Raw genomic sequence first — 23,004 nt, 5'->3', positions numbered from 1 at the left:
GTCTTCTTTCTATCTATGGTGATTTTATTCTGAATGGAAACAGGAAAGCAGCTGGTTCACCTAATGATTCTGTTAAAAGTAAAATGAAAATAATTGTAATAAAAAATGTGAACAAAATTTTAATGTGAATTCCAAGGTGAACATATCTGATATTTTTTTAAAAAATTCCTCAAAAACAGGAAACAAAATCAGTATGAGCAGTGTTGTATTTGAAAATGGTTCAGGTTTTTATGAAACTATTTTCTGTGTGTGCAATAGAGTGAGCTTTATGCCCGAGGAGTAGTCCAAACTATTCCATTCAGAATCCACAGTGATTGTCTACCCTGCTTGGCATTGATAATTCCTATTAAATATGAGCGGAGGAAATCATTAGCTCTATTATCTATTTTATGGACAAGAAAATGTTCTTTCATTATTCGGTTCTCCTTGTGAATTCAAAAGACATCTGTATAATTTCAAAGACTGCCTCGATGAATGATTAACTGAGTTTTTCCAGATTTCCTTTTGGTTCTTTAGTACTGAGTAGTTTTTACTATTGCCTGGATAAAGCTGTCTTCGAGATAGTTCTCAGCTGACCTGAGCAAGTCTATTCATTAACATGAAGCTGGCAGGCCAATGCACACTAAATGGACTGAATTGTTGCCTTAGCACTAAAAATTTATCAGGAAATATTTCATGGTTCTTATCATTTTTCTACTTCTGCTTTTATCTGCATTAAACCCAGGGGGGAAACTGAGTTTCTTCACATTGTGGATTTCAGAATAATAGTAGCGCAGTCACTTGAGTCAAGTATGATATTCTCCTAAGGGGTTATTCCCTTAATGGAGAATTCCTTCATGTGACTTTGTTTAACGTGGGGAGGCTGATGGATGGGCATCACCACACGGTCCTTGGCAGAGCAGGGTCAGGGTCCAGTGGCATGGAATGCAAGACAACGAGGGACCCTTTACTGCTGCAGCCTTCCACCATCCTCACTGCCATCATCTTCCGCCAGCTTCACCCCTGAGGTCCTGGTTGGATTGCTCGTTGTTTGGGATCCTCCCTCTTGACTTTACCGCAGTGAGTGCCTCTACCAGGAGCTGAGATCCAGACAGCAACCTCAGGAACTCACAGGCCTCTCCACCATGAAGAGGGTGATGATCCTCAGAGAATATTTTAGAATAATAGAACCCATTCCACATATTAATCTGTGGCTGAAATAATCCCAAACCATTGAGAAGTGACCTGTAATCGGAATCAAATTGTAAGGGAACCATCAAATAAGGAATGGAATTGTACTTTGTTATGCATCTGTCTCTGCTGCTCTTCCACAATGCATTATTGCCCCCCTTAGCTCAAGTGAATGCGTTTTTTGCCACTAAAACATGTAGAAATTGGAAGTTGCAATGGCCTTTGAGCATTGAAAAGGCTGTATAAGAATCTGAACAATGGCACATTTGTAATTTACAAAAAAAAAATGCACATCACTTGGGGCAAGGGCAGATGGTTCAGAACATGTGTTGAGTCCAAAACTGTGAGGTAAAATAACCCCAACGAAGCTGCCGATCCCTGTGTTAGTTCAAAGGCCTTTTGTCAGAGTTGGGCTCTGACAAGTTTGGTTTGTAACAGCAGTACTCCTGAGGAAATTAAATCTACCCAAAGAAACAAAAACAAAGTTAAAAATATGCTGTGTGACACTGAGGAATATAATTTCTAGACCTCAAGGGAAAAGTAATAAATTATGACCCTGCTAATGCCACTCATCCTATAAAAGAATAAAGTACAGAACAATGATGTTGACAATGTTCTGCTCACGGTCTCATTAAATAATTTCTTTGAAATTAGAATTAGTACTTTTTGGCAATTGCTAATAAATGAAAGGCAACTGATTTGTAAAATATGAACAAGATCAGAAATATAATTTTCTGAATGGATTAGTATTCCACCTAAGTTAGTACAACATTCAGCCTCCGATTCTTAAGTTGAAGAATGCAGGCTCTGTATTCAATCAGAAGTATGACATCCTAAAATACAATAATATTACATTGTACAGATTTGTAGTAACGTTCTTATTATGAAATCTGTTTGCTTTAAAACAAATTCCTTTCACAAATTCAGTCTTTCCAAAAGTCATTCAGAACCATAGAGGGTTTTAGTCTAATCATGTCAGATAAGTGTGTGGCTGAGAAGCTGGTGCAAGGGGGCAGGGCTTCAGCTTCTTGGATCATTGGGATCTCTTCTGGGGGAGGTATGACCTGTTCAAAAGTGATGGGTTGCACCTGAACCCGAGGGGGGACCAATATTCCTGCGAGCAGGTTTGTTAGATCTGTTGGAGAGGGTTTAAACTAATTTGGCCTGGGCGTGGGAACCGGAGTGATAGGTCTCAGAATAGGATGGATGGTAACAAAGTAAGGATAGTGTGCAGTCAGACTGTCAGGAAGGGCAGGCAGGTGATGGGAGCCAACAGGTGAGTATCAAAATCAAAAAGGGTAGCAAATACGGTACTCAAGGTGTGGACTATAAGAAATAAGGTGGATGATCTTGTTGCACTATTACAGATTGCCAGGTATGATGTTGTGGCCATCACTGAATCACAGCTGAAGGGCGGTTGTAGTTGGGAGTTGAATGTCCAAGGGTACACGTTGTATTGGATGGATAGGAAGGTAGGCAGAGGGGGTGGCATGGCTCTGCTGGTAAAGAATAGCATCAAATCAGTAGAAAGATGTGACATAGAATCAGAAGATGTTGAATCCTTGAATCCTAGGTTTCAAGCAGTTGAATCCTACTGCTTGAAACAGTAGGATTCAAGCTACTGTTGAATCCAGCAGTAGCTGGGATGTGAACCACAGATTTCAACAGGAAATAGAAAAGGTATGTCAAAAGGGCAATGTTGTGATAGTCATGGGAGATTTTAACATGCAGGTCGATTGGGAAAACCAGGTTGGTAATGGATCTCAAGAGATTGAGTTTGTTGAATGCTTAAGAGGTGGCTTTTTAGAGCAGTTTGTCATTGAGCCATCTAGGGAATCAGCTATACTGGGTTGGGTGTTATGTAATGAACCAGACGTGATTAGGGAGCTTAAGGTAAAATAACCCTTAGGAACCAGTGATCACAATGTGATTGAGTTCAACTTGAAATTTGATGGGGAGAAAGTGAAGTCTGACATATCAGTATTTCAGTGGTGCAAGGGAAATTACATTGATATGAGAGAGGAGTTGGCCAAAGTAAGTTGGATGGAGCTGCAGGCAGGGATGTCAGCAGAGCAGCAATGGTGTGCATTTCTGGGGAAAATGAGGAAGGTACAGGACATGCGTATTCCAAAAGTGAAGAAATATTCAAATGGCAAAATAATACAACCATGGCTGACAAGGGAAGTCAAAGCTAATGTGAAAACAAAAGAGAGGGCATACAACAAAGCAAAAATTAGTGGGAAGATAGAGGATTGGGAAGTTTTTAAAAACTTACAGAGCAACAAAATTTATCATTAGAAGGGAAAAGATGAAATATGCAAGCAAGCTAGAAAATAATATCAAAATGTAGAGTAAAAGCTTTTTCAAGTATGTCAAAAATAAAAGAAAGATGGAAGTGGATATAGGACTGCTAGAAAATGAGGCAGGAGGAATAATAACAGGGGACAAGGAAATGGCAGATGAATTAAATGAGTATTTTGCATCAGTCTTCACTGTGTAAGACACTAGCAGTATGCCTGGTGTTGTAGTGTGTGAAGGAAGAGAAGAGGATGCAGTTACTATTACAAGAGAGAAGGTGCTCAAAAAGCTGAAAGACCTAAAAGTACATGTCACCCGGACCAGAGGAACTGCATCCTAGAGTTCTGAAAGAGGTAGCGTTGGAAATTGTGGCAGCATTAGAAATGATCTTTCAAAGATCATTGGACGCTGGCATGGTACCAGAGGACTGGAAAATTGCAAATGTCACTCCACTCTTTAAGAAAGGAGGAAGGCAGTAGACAGGAAATTATAGACCAGTTAGCCTGACCTCGGTGGTTTGGAAGATGTTAGAGTCAATTGATAAGAACGAGGTGATGGAGTACTTGGTGACAGAGGACAAGTTAGGACAAAGTCAGCATGGTTTCTTTGAGGGGAAATCCTGCCTGATGAATCTGTTGGAATTCTTTGAGGACATTACAAGTGGATAGATAAAAGACTGTAGTGGATATTATACATTTGGACTTTCAGAAGGCATTTGACAAGGTGCCACACATGAGGCTGCTTACCAAATTAAGAGCCCATGGTATTACAGGGAAGTTACTAAGATGGTTAGAGCATCAGCTATTTGGAAAAAGGCAGTGAGTGGAAATAAAAGGATCCTTTTCTGGTTGGCTGCCAGTGACTAGTGGTGTTCCACTGTGGTCGGTGTTGGGACCACTTCTTTTTATGCTGTATATAAATTATATAGATGATGGAATAGATGGTTTTGTTGCCAGGTTTGCCGATAATATGAAGATTGGTGGAGGGGCAGGTAGTGTTGAGGAAACAGGATGCAGAAGGACTTAGGAGAATGGGCAAAAAAATGGCAAATGAAATACAATGTTGGAAAATGCATGGCCACGCACTTTGGTAGTAGAAACAAAATTGTGGACTGTTTTCTAAATGGAGAGAAAATCCAAAAATCTGAGATGCAAAGTAAATTGGGAGTCCTTTTGCAGAACACCCTGAAGATAAACTTGCAGGTTGAGTTGGTGGTGAAGAAGGCAAATGCAATGTTAGCACTCATTTCAAGAGGTCTAGAATACAAGAGCAGGGATGTGATGCTGAGGCTTTATAAGGCACAGGAGAGGCTGCACCTTGAGTATTGTGTACAGTTTTGGGCTCCTCACTTTAGAAGAGATGTGCTGGCATTGGAGAGGGTCAAAAGGATCTTCACAAGGATGATTCCGGGAATGAAAGGGTTATCATACAAGGAACGTTTGATAGCTCTGGGTCTGTACTCGCTGGAATTTAGAAGGATGAGGTTATATATGGTTATATATGGAAGGGGGATCTCATTGAAACCTTTTGAATTTTGAAAGGATTAGACAGAGTAGATGTGGAAAGGATGTTTCCCATGGTGGGAGAGTCTAGGACAAAAGGGCACAGCCTCAGCATATAGGGCTTTCATTCAAAACAGAGCTGCAGAGAAATTTCTTTAGCTCAAGGATGGTGAATCTGTGGAATTTGTTACCACATGGAGCTGTGGAGGCCAGATCGTTGGGTGCATTTAAGACAGAGATTGATAGGTTCTTGACTGAACATGACATTAAAGGTTACAGGGAGAAGGCCGGAAATGGGGTTGAGGAGGGGGGAAAGGATCAACCATGATTGAATGGTGGAGCAGACATGATAGGCCGAATGGCCTAATTCTGCTCCTATATCTTATGGTCTTGTGTCCATGATCTAAAAATGTACAGCCAATTTTCCCTTAGGAAAGTTTCACAAATAACACCAGGTAATCTGTATCAACGATGTTGGTTGTGTGAGAAATGCTGAGCTAATTTCTATGGTGTACTCCCATTCTGCCTGTAGAGAGTTCTACGTGATCTATTGCACCTATCATGGGGAAGCTGAAGATTTAACAGCTCTTTCCAAGTTCTCTATTTCTGGCAGTGTCCTCTCAATTCTTGGCACAGCAGATTCAGGGATAAGAGTACTAAAAGCTGCACTGGTTTTAATCTTATTTGCTGCAATTGTGCCAGTTACTGTCAGTGCATGAATTTGGCCATATGCTGAAGTTAAGTAAAGTCAGTACTTGTTAACGCAAACACAAGGAAATCTGCAGATGCTGGAAATTCAAGCAACACACACAAAATGCTGGTGGAACGCAGCAGGCCAGGCAGCATCTATAGGGAGACGTACAGTCGGCATTTTGGGCCGAGACCTTTTGTAAGGACTAACTGAAAGAAGTGATAGTAAGAAATTTGGAAGTAGGAGGGGGAGGGGGAGATCCGAAATGATAGGAGAAGACAGGAGGGGGAGGGATGAAGCTAAGAGCTGGGAAGTTGATTGGCAAAAGGGATACAGAGCTGGAGAAGGGAGAGGATCATGGAACGGGAGGCCTAGGGAGAAAGAAAGGGGGAGGGGAGCACCAGTGGGAGATGGAGAGCAGGCAAAGAATGATTGTGTACTTGTTAATACAGATCCATGTTATATTAATAATAAGTTTGATCTTATTTAAATTACCAGAGCTACAGGGAGATGGAGTGAAAGAATATGTGGGGAATGGCAACAAAGCAAAGTTTTAATGAGCTATCAGTCAGTCCAGTTTGATACTAGCAAAGCTGAATTAGGGATGGTTCTGGGAATTGTTTGGTTGGCTTGTTTACCCTACAGCTTTGGTAGGATAAATCAGGCTATATCTATGTTTCAGTGGTTGACTGGTTAGCTGCTTTGATAGCCTCGGTATTTCTCACTGGCCACTGTGCTGACCATACCCAACTTCCAGTGCTGTTTGTGTAAATTCTCCCTGTAACTACGTGGGCTTCCCTGGGTGTTCAAGTTTTCTTCTATATTTGGAAGATCTGTTGGTTGGAGGGTTAACAGGCCAGTGTAAATTGCCCCTACTGCATAGTTGAGTGACAGAATGATTGGTTGATGGTTGGTTTGGACTTGGTCAATGTTTCCACACTCTATCTCTTTCTCTATAACAACACATTTGGCCATACTTCTAGATCTGTGAAAAGTATCCGGTATTATTCAGCTGAAATATTGCTGGAAGTTTAAGAAATTCAAATATTAGAAGTTTCTCGTGAATCTTAGGGGACTAGGAGGTGACTTCCAGCTCCCTCCCTCCAGTCCTCACCCATATCCGCACCCTTTTGTTCCAGAGCAGCTGTGTGATCGCCACTTTTCAAATTCCAGAATCTTGTTGGAACGAGTGGTGTGAAAGTGATTGTTATTACAATTATTTTTCCATGGATGGATTAAATTTAAGCCGTTGCTTTTCAATATATTATGGACATCACCCATAAGCTCTTGTTCTTGTTCACTGAATAGGAATAGAGGAAAGCAGAACCCTTTCCTTTATGGAAAGATAGGATCCTGATTGAGATTTTGCAGATTGTGATGGCTGCTTACTGGTGAGATCCCAATGAATAATAAACACAAGAGATTCTGCAGATGTTGGAAATCCAGTTACCCACACAAAATGCTGGAGGAACTCAGCAGGTCAGGCAGCACTTATGGAGAGGAATAAACAGTCCACATTTCGCATTGACTCTTTATTTCTTTTTCATAGATGCTGGTTGATCTGCTGGGTTCCTCCAGTGTTTTGTGTGTGTTCCAATGAATAGTAAAACTGGTTTTCAATCAAAAACTGTCCTGGAGCAAAACAAAAGCATTTCTGAACTCCAGCATTTTGTGACTGTAGTTAAATTCGATAAAGGAAAATTGTGATCCAATGAGTGAGCAGTTTCTGGTGGAGTTCACTGTTTATAGAAACACATTTTCTCGTAAATCAACCAAAGCAATGCAAATGATTGTTTAATTTTAAATGCAAATTGTTTCTGTAATTTTTATACTGATTTTAAAATCATCATTTTGAAAGCTGATCTCAACAAATGATCAAAATAAAGTTTTCCTTGGGTGTATTGGTTGTTAATGCAAACAACACATTTCACTGTTTCGATGTACATGTGATAGCTAAATCTGAATATTGAATCTATTATCACTGACGTATGTCATGAAATTTGTTTTCTGGAGGTAGAACTGTGCAAGGCATAAAAAACTACCGAGATATAATAACAAAAAACAGTGCAAAATTGGGAATAGCGATGTAATGTTCATGGATCATTCAGAAATCTGATGGGGAAGAAGTGATTCCTTAAAGTGCTGAGTGTGGATATTCAGGCTCCTGTACCTCCAGTGGTAATGAGAAGAAGGCATGACTCAAATGGTGAACGTCTGTAATGATGGAGGACCTACCTTCTGAAGATATCCCCAATGGTGGGGTGGTTTGTGCCCTTGATGGAGAAGGCCGAGCATACAACTCTTTGGGCAGCCTCTTTCAGTCCTGCTCATTGGAGCCTCTATACAAGGTGGTGATGCAGCTAGTTAGAATGCTCAGCATCATACATCTGTAGAAATTTGGTGACGTTCCAAATTCCACAAACTGTTAACAAAGTAGAGCTGCTGGCGTGCCTTGTTCGTGATTGCATCAGTATGTTCAAGATACCACTGGTGAACCATGGCGAAGCGTTGTTGGTTGCTTACAAAACTTCTAACTATACCTCTTCCAAAGAACTTTCACTGAAATCTGCAGCCTGTAATTTCCCTTTAAGCAACGTAGTTTTGAACTGTCTTAATTTCACGATCTTTTGATGGACTTGGCGGATTTAACTCTCAAGCATGCAGGTACTGCTTCTTCAAATGGACAAATGTGCATCACAATAGCTGGAAGAGAGGGAGGACTCCAAGCTAGATTGAGACATCAAGGAATACAAGTTCCTTTACTCAGCATTTTGTTAGGGAATGCTGGAGAACAAAATTGAGGATCTATGGGTAAGATTGTCGTATGGAAGGGGAATGAGGAATTACTGTGTTGTGTGTTTCACAGAGACATGGCTCACTTTGGTCTCACCAGGTATGTCACTAAGACCTGAAGGCTTCTCGATACAAAGGATGGACTGGACTGGTGATTTACAGATTGCTGATCTGGTGGGGATGGTGTTTCATGATAAACTCTGTGGCGCAGGAGTTTTGTCACACTCTTATTCTACTTAACAAGAGCAATCCTGACCACAGCGTACATGCCGTCAAGAGCCAACATTAATTAGGTACTTGAGATATTGAATGCTGCAATTACCAAACTAGAAACATTCCACCATGCACATTCCAAATCGTATTCAGGGGCTTCAATCAGGCTTGCTTGAAGAAGTCTCTGCCCAATTATCATCATCATGTAACCTGTAGCACCAGGGATTCTAACACACCTCTAACCATTGTTATGTTATGATTAGGAATGCCAACTTTTCCATGCCAAGTAAGTACTTTGGGATATCTGATCTCTTGGCTGTCCTTCTCCTATCTGCATATAGGCAGAGGCTAAAGAGCAAGGCTCAAAAGGTAAGGACATCAAAGAGGTGGCCATGGGAGGCAGAAGCTATGGGATTGCTTCAAGTCAATGGACTGCATTGTGTTCAAGGACTTATCAGAAGATCTGATGAATACACCACAGCAGTCACAGACTTTATCAAAGCAGTTGTAGACAAGTGTGCCCCCCACAAAATCATTCAGTCTTCCCCAACCAGAATCTCTGGACAAACCATGAAATCTGCAATCTGCTGAGGGCCAGATCAGTGACATTCAAGTGTGATGATCATGTTAGACACAAGAGATCCAGGTACAATCCCCATGTGTATCACGTGTGAAGTGGCAACTCCAGACCAAACTTGAATCACTGAAGGATGCTCAACAGGTGTGGCAGGGCTTGAATGCTATCACCTCTTACAAAGTGAGACCAGTCGACGTAGGTGGCAACATGGCATTACTCCCAGATAAGTCCAATGCCTTCTATGCACACTTTGACTGTCAAAACTTTGGAGAAACTTTTTCAAACTCCCACAGCCCGATGACCCTGTGGTTTCAGTCTCTGAGGCTGATATGAGAGAATCCTTCAGGAGGGTAGAACTACGGAAAGTATCCGGTCCAGGTGGGGTACCTGGCCAAGTACTAAAAACCTGTGCTGATCAACTGGCAGGAGTGTTCACCGATATCTTTAACCTCTCCCTTTGGCTGTCTGAGGTACTCGCCTGTCTCAAGCAGCTTCAGTGATAGCTGCCTCAATGATATCATCCAGCAGCACTTACATCCACTGTGACGAAGTGCTTTGAGAAGTTAATGATGAAGCATATCGACTGTTGCCTGAGAAACAACCTGGATCTGCCTGAATTTGCCTACCACCACAACAGGTCCACAGGCTCTTCACACAACCCTAGAATATCTGGACAGAGAAGATGCATGTATCAGGATACTCTGCATTGACTACAGCTTGGCATTCAATATTATCATCCCTTCAAAACTAATCAGGACCTTGGCATTAATACCTCCTTGTGCAATTAGATCTTCAATATCCTCACTTGCCAATCCCAGTCAGTTCGGATTGGCAACGGCATCTCCTCCACAATCTCCATCTTCACAACTGCACCACAAGGCTGTGTGCTTAGCCCCCTGCTCCACTCACTTTATACTTATAACAGCCCCAATGCCATATTCAAGTTTGCTGATGACACCACTGTCACTTGCATAATCAAAGGTGGTGACGAATCAGCACGTGGGAGGGAGACTGAAAATCTGGCTGAGTGGCGCCATAACGACAACCTCTGACTCAGTGTCAGCAAGACCAAGGAGCTGATTCTAGACTTCAGGAGGAGAAAACCCATGGTCCGTGAGCCAGTCCTCATGGGGCATCAGAGGTGTAGAGGGTCTGCAACTTTAAATTCCTTGGTAGTATCAGTTCAGAGGACTGTTCTAGTTCCAGCACCTAAGTAACTATATGAAGAAAGCACGACAGCGCCTCTACCTTCTTCAATGTTTGCAAAGATTCTGCATGTCATCTAAAACTTTGACAAACTTCTATAGGTGTGTGGTGGAGAATATATCGACTGGTTGTTTCACAGCCTGGTATGGAAACACCAATGCACTTGAATGGAAAATTCTACACAAAGTCATTGATATGGCCCAGCGCATCACAGATAAAGCCCTCCCCACCAGTGGGCACATCAACACAGAGTGCTTTTGCAGGGAAGCTGCATCCATCATCAAGGACCCCCACCACCCAAATCATGTTCTCTTCTTGCTACCACATCAGGAAGAGCTACAGGAACCTCAGGATCCTCACCACCAGGTTCAGGAATAGTTATTACTCCTCAACCATCAGACTCCTGAACCAGAGGGGATAACTTCATTCGCCTCATCACTGAACTGTTCCCAGATCCGATGGACTCACTTTAAAGGACCAGGTTCCTGATATTGATTGCTTATTTATTTATTACTAGCATTACTATTTCTTTTTTCTTTTGTATTTGCATGGCTTGTTGTCTTTTGCACATTGGTTGTTTGCCCGGCCTGTGGGTATGGCCTTTCGTGGATTCTATTATGTTTCTTGGATTACTGTGTATGCCCATAAGAAAATGAACCTCAGCATTATATACAGTGAAATACTGTATATGTGCTTTGATACAATTACACACTTCGAACTTTGTTGGGCCTAGAATAGATCCTCTGAAGGAGAGAAAGGAAAAGAAGGGGGACAGGTAGGGGGTCGAGATGGAGATTGGAAGATGACATGAAGGCTACAAATGCTAGAAATTGATAATGGAGAGATGAAGAGCAGATGGAACCAGACAGGGGTGGGGATCTGGTGGGTTAAGTGTGTTGGGTGAATAGAACCAGGATGGAAAGAGTGCCATAAATGAGTGATGGATAGAGGATTTGGGAAAGGAAGCAAAAATTGGCCAGTAGATCAGAAAGGGGGCCAGAGGAGGTAAGTGCTACCTGAAATTGGAAAATACGGCATTGTAGATCACCAGAGAGGAACATGAGACTTCAGATTCCAGCACCTGATGTCTCTGGTGTATCCTACTTAGGTTAGCCACAGCCATCGGTATCCTTTTATAATTAACCATAAAAATCAGTGGCATCTCGGATCTAATTGGCAACATATGGCTTTGATATTCAGATACGGCTTACAGCTTACTTTACAAATCTGAACCTTTAAGCCTCAGCAACATGCTTGTCTTAATTCAAAAATGGTGGAATCTATCCAAACTCCAGGTTGTAGTTATATAGTGGCAAGGAAGATGGGTACCAGCTCCTGCAGGAAATGCAAAATAGAATCCTAGTCTGCCCATTTAGAAGGGTAGATTCACAGCAGAGCAAACCTTTGTCCTTACTTACTTACTTAACTTTATTGTCACCAAACAATTGATACTAGAGCATACAATCACCACAGTGATATTTGATTCTGCACTTCATACTCCCTGAAGTACAAATCCAAGTAAATATAATAACAAATTTAAATTATAAATCATAATTAGAAAATAGAAAAGGGAAAGTAAGGTAGTGCAAGTTAGGTCCGGATATTTGGAAGGTACGGCCCAGATCCAAGGTCCTGGTATCATGGCCAAGTTATTTTTTTCAACCAGTATCATTCGTAATAGATCAGAATCAGAATCACTGACATGTGTTGTGAAATGTGATGTTTTAAGGCAGTAATACAGAGTAAGACAAAAAAAAATGCTACAAGTTACAAATCTAAATACTGCAAAGGCAAATAATAGGGTAGTGTTCATGTATTCAGAAAACACGTATTTAGAAAACACATGTTTAGAAATCTGATGGCAGAAGGGAAGAAGCTGTTCCTGAGGCGTTGTGTGGGTAATGCTGTTTGCTTTGCTGAGTGGCAAGTGCTGCAAATTGATGGTTCGCGGCAGTCCAGCCTGCAATTCCACCGCTCCATCATTAGAGAGCAGCACCTATGGGAGAGGCCACCCCCAACTGAGCCTGGACGCTCACTACAACGCAAGCCCGAGGACTGAGGCCTACAACTGAGGTGGCACTGCTGTCTCGCCACTTGTCTAACCACCAAACGAGGGAAGCAGGCCTGCGGGAGTTGATGTCCAACAGGATCTTGCAATTGCAAAAGAAACATTTAAGACAGTCACTCATGGTTTCACTGCACCAACTCTGGTGCCTCCGAGGAGCGCACAGCAGCATGGTCTCCACCCAGTTTGGCTCTTCTGAATCCAACTTCTCATGCAACCCAATGGCTTGGCTCAAATCCCTGGGCCCAGTAGCCCGGCTCGTTTCCCTTGGCCTGACAGGCCGATTCTACCCCCCCAGTCCGACGGGCTGACTTGCTTTCTCCAAACCGCTGGCTGGCTACTCCGAACAAAGAGCAGCTCACTGATGCTGTACAGGTAGTTATGGGAGTAAAGAATAGTCTTACTACACATAAAAACACATATAACAAGGGGAAAAAGCACCTTTAGTTGGCGCCCGAGAGGCTGCTGCATATATATGCACCACAATCTTATTTAGCAATTAACTAAGATCACAAACAAGAGAAAATCTGTAGATGCTGAAAATCCAAGCAACACATTCAAAATGCTGGAGTAACTCAGCAGGCCAGGCAGCATCTATGGAAAAGAGTACAGTTGACGTTTTGGGCCAAAACCCTTCTTCAGGACTTCATCAGTAATTAAACTGATTTTATTAGAAAATGATTTATGTCATATAATACAACTATGTTAGGGAATATGCTGGAGTTACGTAAATATAGCAGATATTAATTCAAGAACCAGCCTTCAGTTTTATTTGTAAATTACAAGCCGTAAATAGAAGTTAAGAGTACAGGCTAGGAGATATGGTTTGCAAAATGGTAACCGTGAGTCATTTGCATATGCATCATCAAATGTTAAGACAATGGGGTTGTGCTAATTTCCCGTGCATCAACTTTGGTTTGAAGAAAATTGCACCATTGTAGATAAATTCAGGGAATTTTGCAATTAGTTTGTCCCAGCCAAGATTTTTGAACATTCAGAGGTATCTCTCACTGTAGACATGCAATTCAAAGGAAGCATTGTCAGCCCAAAGTATTGAAATAAACAATTTCGTTGTAACGATTGAAACTGTATTGCATCACCTATTGATCTTAACAGTACAAAATGTGTACTTTTGAGTTTGTGGAATTCTATTGAGAGGATCTCCATGATGGTGCTTGCTTGTTGAAAGGAATGAAGACTTCTATAGCACTAGCTTCAGTGTCTCTCCAGTGCCTTTACAACAAGCACAAAGGAGGATAGTTATGGTGTTTGGAGTTCATTCTTCCAATGTCAAGATGTGACAGCACCAGAAGAAGATATGAGAGAAAGATGTGAACTTGGAAAATTTAACGTTGGTGCCATTTTTTTTCTTCAAACCCTGACTGCTATTCAAAATGATCGTTATATACCATCTGTCTTAAATTTATATTTCCTATGTTTTTAACTATATTATGTGGCTTGGCTTCAACAACCATCTGTGGTAGCAAATTCCACATGATCACCATCTATAATAAGTCTGGACTGTGATGGAATAACACTTACATGCCTGGATGTGTAGGAGCTAAATGGGTATGACAGCTGGCACATGCAATTAACATACTGTCAAAGTTTCCATCTAAATCACACCTCATCCTGACTTTAAAAAATATCTATATTGCTGGATCTAAATCTTGGCAGCATTGTAGGAGTGTTCTCTCAAGTATTTCAAAATGGCCATTACCAATTCCCCTAATGAATTAGGGATAGGCAAAATAATATTTTACTAATTTTCTCGCTGCTATACCCAACATTTCTTGGGTTATTTTGTTGACCAAATCACGAAGTTTACATTTATTTTCAAGCAATTGAATTTTAAAACACTGCTTGTAATTTAAACAAAATCTAACTTTATATTCATGAAATAATATATTTAAGGGCTTAAAATTATGTCGTTTGATTAAAGTTACCCATAAAAACATTCACACCAAAAATAAGTATGTCTATAAATATTACTCTTATTAATTAGGTATAGATAATGTATATATTTACTTATTTCAATGTTAAAGAAAAATACAGTATACTATACTTAATTTTTAGATTACTTTTATCCACAACAGTGGAGCAAGCAACATATGGCTGACCATGGGAAAAGCATTAAATTTGACATCAAGACCAGCGACTTCTTGTGGTTGTTCTTGTGCCTTGTTAATACTCACAGTAAAACTAAGATGAATAGGGATATGATGTTGCTCAAAAAGAAAAGGTAGATCATTTGGGATAATCAATACCTGAGAGTGAGTTCATTTTCCCAAAAAGCATTACCAGCCACATATGATAGTGATGTTTGGACTGATAATTCTGTGCCATTCCATAGTATTGGTGGATCCAAGTTTTTGAGAAGCATGATTGGACCTCCTTGTTGTAATTCAAGATTTAAATTTTTGAATTTTTGAATTTTTAAAAATTCAACAGGAAGATTCCAGGATCACAAATGTCTGTCACACTACCAGTTGGACAGATTGTTGGGGGAACTTTGAAAGATAGTCTTTATTCTTTGCCCGCATTGCATCATGTTTTGCTGAAGTTGCTTGTCACGCAGCCATTGGTAATTCAAATAGTACTAAGTGATAATTTGGAAAATAGCTGGCATCAGGTTATCAAGTGATGTAACAACTCATCTGAAGATTTCATTAAGTCATTCCTGTTGAGTCCATGTATCTTAATTTCCCCATCTCCTACAAGATAAATTTGAAGCAAGTTCTCTTTCACATGGATTACCTGTCAAGTGCACTCGTTCATTGGCTTTCAATATTTTTACAAAGATAGGATTCTTTAATACAAACTTTCAATTAACCTACTTTAGTAGCTCATTGAATTACTGGCAGTGTTTGATAAAAATCTCCATCTAGCATTCAGTACCATGTCACCATTATTTTACTATTGTGTCTAGGATCTTGTAATATTCAGCCACATGCTTCAATGGCTGCTTTGTGAATAGTTGCACATTCATCCCAGACAATGTTTACAAATTTTCCTTGGCAGTTTCCCGATCAATGCTACATGTTGATGTCTCTATTTAACACTGTCAAATTTAAAAGATGTGTAAAAGCCAAATGTGTGGCTGTCCCTTATATTTAAAAAAATTAATTAGAGATAGAGATACGGCGTGGAATAAGCCTATCCGGCCCTTTGAGCTGCGCTGCCCAGCAACACCCGACAACTCGATTTAACCCTAACCTGATCACAGGACAAGTTACAACAATCAATTAACCCACCTGGTCCATCTTTGGACTGTGGGAGGAAATAGGAGGGCCCAAATAAAATCCGTGCATTCCACAGGGACGACGTACAGACTCCTTACAGTGGGGGTTGGGATTGAACTCTGAGCTCTGGTTCCCCGGCTATAACAGTGCCACTCTAACGGCCACACTACTTTGGTGCCGTTCTGTCGAAAGGACTGAGAATGATGCCACAGCCATCATGCTTTGTTTTTTGAATTCTGCTCAGAAATGGGCTAATAAGGGAAGTTTTTCCCATTCCACCAGAAGCACCTTTAAACAAAAAAAGTGAATTTTTGTCATTGTAAAAAGGCTCTGACACAGTATCTGAAGCAATTCTTTGGTAGCTCACTAAGCTTCATTCTGTCTCTCAGATCTGCTTATCTAAATGTTTTAAATCATGGCTGTCCACCTGTGGAAATCTGGTGCTCATTGTTGTTCAGGTGACTCAGAAATATTTGGATCAGGTCCACACAAATATGTAGCACCTCAAAAATAGATCTGAAAGAAAAATCTCATCCATTTTGAATGGAGAAAATTGAAATGATACCTGCTTTGTGCTCTGGAGGGCATCCTATGGGGGCTTTAGAAAAACTACGTGTAATGCACATCCTTGTACTAAACCCAATTTGCATGCACCGTTTCAGATTTCTATGTTAGTTTATTACTATGCTATATGTAGTACACTTGTGCATCTTACTTAAACCTTTATGTTCGATGTGGGCTTTGGTGGCAGTGATTTCTCATCCCAAAACAATAATAATAATCCACACATGAGTTATTGTAATCTTTCTGGTAAGGTCCTCCTTGGTGTTGTGCAGAATTTCAGGAGTTACATCTGGCACTGATGAAGCACCAATTCAAGGTAGTATGCAGCTCTTTGGAAGGTGCTCCCATATGCTCTTTGTTGATGGAAATTGAGGGAACTGTTTTTAAGGTAGCCTTTTTAAGGTTTTCAGTTTTGCCGAAGGAATATAATGTAATCCCTGTTCACCAGTTGTGGAGGGGTTGAATGTGTAAGGCAGTGGATAGGGTGCCAATAAAATGGACTACCTTGGCTTATGTTGAGCTCCCTGAGTGGTGTTTGACCTGGTTCCTTCCAAATAATTAGACTTTGCACTTTGACTGCTGTAGATAGTGGGAAGGATTTAGGATGTCAAGAGGTAAGTTCCTCATCCAGGGATATCCAGCCCCTGGCCTGCCTTGTAGCCTAACTATATATGTTTCTGGTCCAATTAAAGTGCAGTCAGTGGGGACTTGGGCTCTTGATGTGGGGCACTTGGCAATGCTACATCTTTGTTTTTGGTTGGTATTTGTTGTTGTTGCCCATCATTGCTGATCCGCTAACACTACATGTTGCTTCTCAGTCCCTTCCTGAATGTTGTCAAGGTCTTGCTTCACGAAGGCACAGGCCGTTTACTTTGCTCGGGATCCACAAATGGAATTGAAGCAAAGGCTGGCTTTCCTCCTTTCAATCTGTAAGTCAAACAAAATAGTTCATTCTTGTTTCTTCCGTATTATTAACTTACTTCTTGATCAAAGTAACAGAAGCAAAAATAACAATTATTTAACGAGGCAGTTGCTAAGAGCAAGAGGGGAGATCGTTCTAGAAATGCACAGAAGTAGTTAAGCCATGGTTTGGAGGGGGCATAGTCCTGGTAACTAGGAAGAATATGTTGTGCTGGAGAGGATGCAGAGGAGATTTTCCACAACAGGAGCACTCAGCTGCGAGAGAACTCTGAACAGGGCCATATAATTTCTTCAGACTAGGTGAGGATGAGGTGAGATCTAACTGAGAGGAAGCAAAGCTCCTGGACAGCGTGGAAGGGGAGGACCTATTTCACTTGGTGGGAAGGTCAAAGGTCAATAAACAGCAGTCTAGCAAAGGAAGCACTATTTTACAAAGTAAATAAACTTTCTCAGATCCTTGCCTTGCCCCAAGTGAACTTGAAAACAGTTTAGATGGAAATGCAGAAGTTGGCCAAAGTCCTGCTGCTGTGTTGGCATAACCAGGAAAGCAACTGGAATGTTGGCCTCATTTTTGTAAAATTTTTGAAATGTACAGTGGAGAAGGAGGTCATTCAACTCACCATGACAACATTAGATAAAACACCACTTCTTATTTGTCAGTCTGCAGCCTTGTAGGTCACAGCAGGTCGAGAAAATTAAATGGAACCTACTCATGGCTTCCTTCTGGCACTGAAGTCCTTGGGTGAAACCACGTTTCCTCATCTCCCCTCGATCCTTCAACTTGTTGTGTTAAATCTAGTTAATATTTTACTACTAAGAGAAAAAGTTCTCCTTCATCCTGTCTTGCCCTTGTGTAATTGTATTGATGAAGTTTGTATTTGTTTTCCTTTGTCCTTTAGAAAAAAACATGCATTCCTAGGTTCCTCACTTCTTCTGTGATTCCCAATATGCTTCATTTGTACAGAATATTGTCTTGCCTCATCTGGAGTGCTGAATTCAGTTTTAGTCTCTGAAGCTCTGGAAGGCCACATTAGCCCTGAGGGAGTGTAATGTGGATTCACCAGAACAATTACCTGGTTTTAGAAGTTCAAGTTACAAAATTCAGATTATTGATTTGATATCTTCGAAATGGTAAAGGGAATAAATTGGGTACATACAGAGGAACTATATTCTCAGGTGGGGAATCCATTATCAGAAAATCTGGAGCTTGATCAATTTAGTAGTGAAACAAAAAGGCAATTTTCACACAAAGGAGGTGGGACATTTGATATTTGCTCCCCCAATGTTATTGTTGTTTCTGAGTCAAACAGTTTTTTTCCCCAGGTCTGAGATTCAATTAGACAAGAACATTAAGTTTTATGGGATAAAGAAGATAAAACATGAAAGAACCATCATTTAGCTCAGGGGTTCCCAACCTTTTTTATGCCATGGACCATATCCATTAATCAAGAGGTCCATAGACCCCAGGTTGGCTGAATGCAGAGCAGACTGGAATGCTGAATGTGTTAATCTTGTTCCTATGTTCATTTGTTTGTGAAAATGCAGACTAGAGAAGAATCTAACTGGCTGCATCATCGTCTGGTATGACAGGGAGTAGGGGGGAGGGGGGCTAACGTGCAGGACCGAAGTAAGCTGCAGAGTGTTATAAAATTAGTCAGCTCCACCATGGGCACTAGCCTTTGTAATATCCAGGACATCTTCAAGGAGTGATGCCTCAAAAAGGCAGCATCCAACTTTAAGGATCCCCATCACCCAAGCCATGTCTTCTTCTCACTTTTACCTTCAGGCAGGAACAATAGAAGCCTGAAAGCACCCCCTGAGTGATTCGGGAACAGCTTCTTCCCCTCTGCCACCCAACTTCTAATTGGGCATTGGACCCATGAACACTACTTCACTACTTTTTAAAATTTCTATTTTTGCACTACTTATTTAACTTTAACTAATTAATAGATAGACTTTAATTTATGTTTTTTTCTATTATTATGCTTTACATTATACGGCTGCCACAAAGATAGCGAATTCCATAACATATGCCGGTATAACATATAACATATGATTCTGATGTATAGCTTAAAAATTCAACCAGTTTTAATTCAACTGTCTAACCCAGCATCACTATTTTAAAGTGCCAACACTGCAAACCGTGTGAAGAGAATCCTTTATTAGGAAGCACAGCACTGTTCTTGGGGAAGTCTAAGGCTGGTCTGCTAGATAGTACATAGAGAATTCACTCTGCCTGTGGACTTGTAGGTTGCCATAGATAATGGAGAAACTCTCAAATGTGATTTGTGACAAGAGGCACAAGAGCAATCTCCTCCCTGGAACATGATTTTAAGAGTAATATTTTAACATTAATGTGACAATAAATGGGTCATTATACCCAGCTATGGAAATAATAATCGTGGTTCAAAAACACATCACTCGTCCTGATGTCTCCCTGCAGTTTGTGTCCCAGAACCATTCGCCAAGTACGTTTATCTTTCTTTAGGACAAAGATATTCTTTGAGTGTTGGAGTCAGATGGATATAAAAATAAGTAGCTTTCTCTAACTCAGTAAGTGCTCTTTTCACAGAGTTGGATTAGCAAGTATATATGACTGAAGTGAAATAAAAACAAATATTGAGAAAATATTAGGAAAATATTAAAAATTCAAATAGACTAAATAGATGAACACCAGTAACAAGCTGCTCATTCATCTTGGGCTGAATGATGCTCACTTCCTCCAACTGAAGTAAATCCCAGCTTACACGAGATGTGAATTCAGGCTCAGAGGGATGAATTGGCAAACTTTCCCTGCTATTGGAATCCAGGGGATGGTTGCAGCCTTGCTTGGATTTTCCAGAATTATACTGTGAATTGCTTCAGATCCTGCACCAGACCTGACGGGTAGTTTAGAATTCCAGGTTAGGATGCAAAGGGAGAGGAAATATCTGTTTTTTTAAATGGTTTTGCTACAGTTGTTAAGTGTTTTAGTGTGTTTTAACTTTTTTTAAAAATTGTTTCAATTTTAATAGCATTCCAATCTGTCAAAGGTTTTTAAAATGGCTAGAATCCATGAGAGGTTTGATATAGGCAATCTTTGTCTACAGTTTTATTTCCAGTTAAAGGTTGGTCAATGTTGATTTAGAGGTGGGACTTCCTGAGCTTCACCATCTTGCTGCCAGCCACAAAGATGCAGAAAGACCTGTGAGATTGACCCTCGGTAACTGGCCCAGATCAACCTGGTGATCTCGGGCGATATGCTGGGCCCAGCAAAATCTGGCCAAAGTTTCTATTTGTGGGTCATACTATGTGCCAACTTATGCCTTAATTCATCTACTTGATACAAATTACTGCGTTGAAAATAATTCATGTAACTGTTAGCGAGAAACTTGGCTTTGGCCGCTTTCATACTGGGTGATATTGCAGCCATGTTAATGATTCAGTGAGATGCAAGAATAACTCTTCAGTTATTCAGAGACTCTCAGAACCAGATGAGAAGTGTAAGCCATAACGCTCCGGGCAGCATGAAGGTGAAGCAGGGATTTTATTGCCTACTATTTCCATATTAATGAAAGTAGATTTTAATATCACTCCAAATTTCTGTGTCAGCCCTAAAAGGTGTGGGTAGGGCCATTTTCAAGTAGGCAGGGCAGGTATACAAGCTGCTGAAATGATGGGCCTGATGAAACCTTAATATCAGGCCTTAGGCCTGATTTTGTTGCGATGGGAGAGCTGCAGAGAGTGAAAGGAATAACACCTTTGATTTTAAAAGACTTCCAGGAATAGAGATGATCCAGTATGATTCCTGTTGCCTACATTTCCACAGCTCTTTCAGTCAGCTTTAGGCCTGGAATTGACAAGTTGCCTCTCTGCACTGCTTCTACTTCTGGTTTGAGTAACTATATATGCCAATCAGTGTGACAAGCAAAACTCAAAAGGAGAGGTATAGACTCTTTCTAGGATAAGCGTGGAGGGTCATGGGCCATGCTCCCTCTTTGAAAAATTACACATCAAAATATCCTGCTTCCTGAAAGTTAGACTGAGCGATCCCACATCAGATTTAGGAGGAGGGTGAACATCTCCCTCTGGATACCAATAATTTTAATGTACTGTACGTAGGAGTTTTGAAGAAGTTTTTTACCACTATGTTAACCTCTCAAGAGAGACCACTGTGGTACAATGCATAGAACCTTTAATGACAAATATAACATTCTGCTGAACAAGCTTCCGCATGATTTAATCTTCAGCTAAAAACTTTCTCAGGGGAAGCTGGACTGCTCGGAGTGTAGTTTTCAATATGTCTAATATTATGACATCAGTTGTCTGTTTTGGTAATTATTATTTCTAGCTTCATTTTAAGATATCTGAAATGTGTTTGGTGAAAATTTCAAACTTCAAAACAAACAGAAAAGAGGCAAACCCTTTAATATAAAGCGGCAAGGTTCAGAAAGCAAGCATAGGTCAATGAGTACAGCATCTAATGAATTTCAGAGAGATAATGGAAACTTAAAAAGCAATAAAATAGTGTGGAAAAACAATAAAGAAAATGAATGAACATGGCAGAATGGAAAAATACTGATGTCGTGGCTACGATTTACAGAACTCCAAGCCAGAGTAAATATCACCACTGCAAGTGGAAAACTGTCTGGCTGAGCTCCACTATTAACCAATGAGCTGTTCTTTAATAAGTCTGAAAGCTGTGCGCCTCATCTATTTCCTGGCCTTTGCTGCAAAGTAAATTTCTGATGAAAATTACATTTCCATGCACTCTTCAAAGACACTTTAACAATTGTAATCCACACAGAAAACAATTGTATTTCCACTAAATATTTGCCATCACTTGAGAATTTTTTTCAGTCACTTTTTCTTTCTTCTTTCTATTTAAGTCTTAGAGCAGATGGTGCCATCAATAACCTTGCTCTTTAAGCGAGATAAAGATTTGGAATTATTCAACAGGTTGGAAATCCTTTGTTTTTTTTCCCAGAACTCTTAACATTCAAAGGATATATCCTTTTGGAGTGTAGCTGCTATTGTAATGCAGTAAATGTGGTGGTCAGTTTTGTGACCTTCCAGGACCCGGCAGGCTTATTGCGAACCTCAGCTTTCTAGCATAGCAGCATGAGCTTTCCAAAGGCCCAGAGCTGGCTGTGATGAAGTTAAACTTCCAACAAATATTACTTACTCGGCTTCTTGTAAACAAGTAAGCAGTGAGGTCATGGCGGCCCATGTTTAATCAAGGTAAGGCAATGTTAATTGCATCAAACAAGATAACACTGGCTAAATTATTTGCACCATTGTGACTCAGTTCAGAGCAGACTGATTTTGTCACTTAGCACAACAAACACGGTCACAGGGTTAGTTCATCAATCAATAGTTGGGATATTTTTCTACTCAGAATCAGCCCTCACAGCATTAATTTTGGGTGCCTGGGTTTACGGTCCCCAGAAGCTTTTAGACTATCTGTGTGAATTACTTTGTCCCAATAGAGGTAATAATCCTCAATACTTATACTGTTACTCAGTGTTAGAAAGCATTGGAGATTGCTAGGAATGATAAGGACAATGACAGAAAGAAGAGCTCAAGAATTCATTCTTTAATCTTCGGTTTCTGTGACAGATCACTCATTCATCTGCAACTTGTCGGTATGTTCTTTCAGTTCATAAGTATTTCACTTGTATTTGGAAATCCTTTGTCGCTTATAAATCATTTTTAGTTTGGAAATCTTTTATAGATCAGAAATCCTCTGAGTTTTAGATGTTGTTAAGAACTGTTTGTCTAAA

At 40.5% G+C, this 23,004-nt stretch overlaps 1 protein-coding gene across 1 annotated transcript in view; it reads left to right on the top strand.

The window, feature by feature from the left end:
- prkcha (protein kinase C, eta, a) overlaps positions 1-23,004 on the top strand; it is a 402,904-nt gene that overhangs the window by 55,813 nt on the left and 324,087 nt on the right. The window lies entirely within an intron of this gene.

Source organism: Hemitrygon akajei, chromosome 3 (genome assembly GCF_048418815.1).
Source record: "Hemitrygon akajei chromosome 3, sHemAka1.3, whole genome shotgun sequence".
NCBI lineage: Eukaryota > Metazoa > Chordata > Chondrichthyes > Myliobatiformes > Dasyatidae > Hemitrygon > Hemitrygon akajei.
Note: the sequence above shows the minus strand (reverse complement) of the source record. Positions and strands in the feature narration are given on the sequence as shown.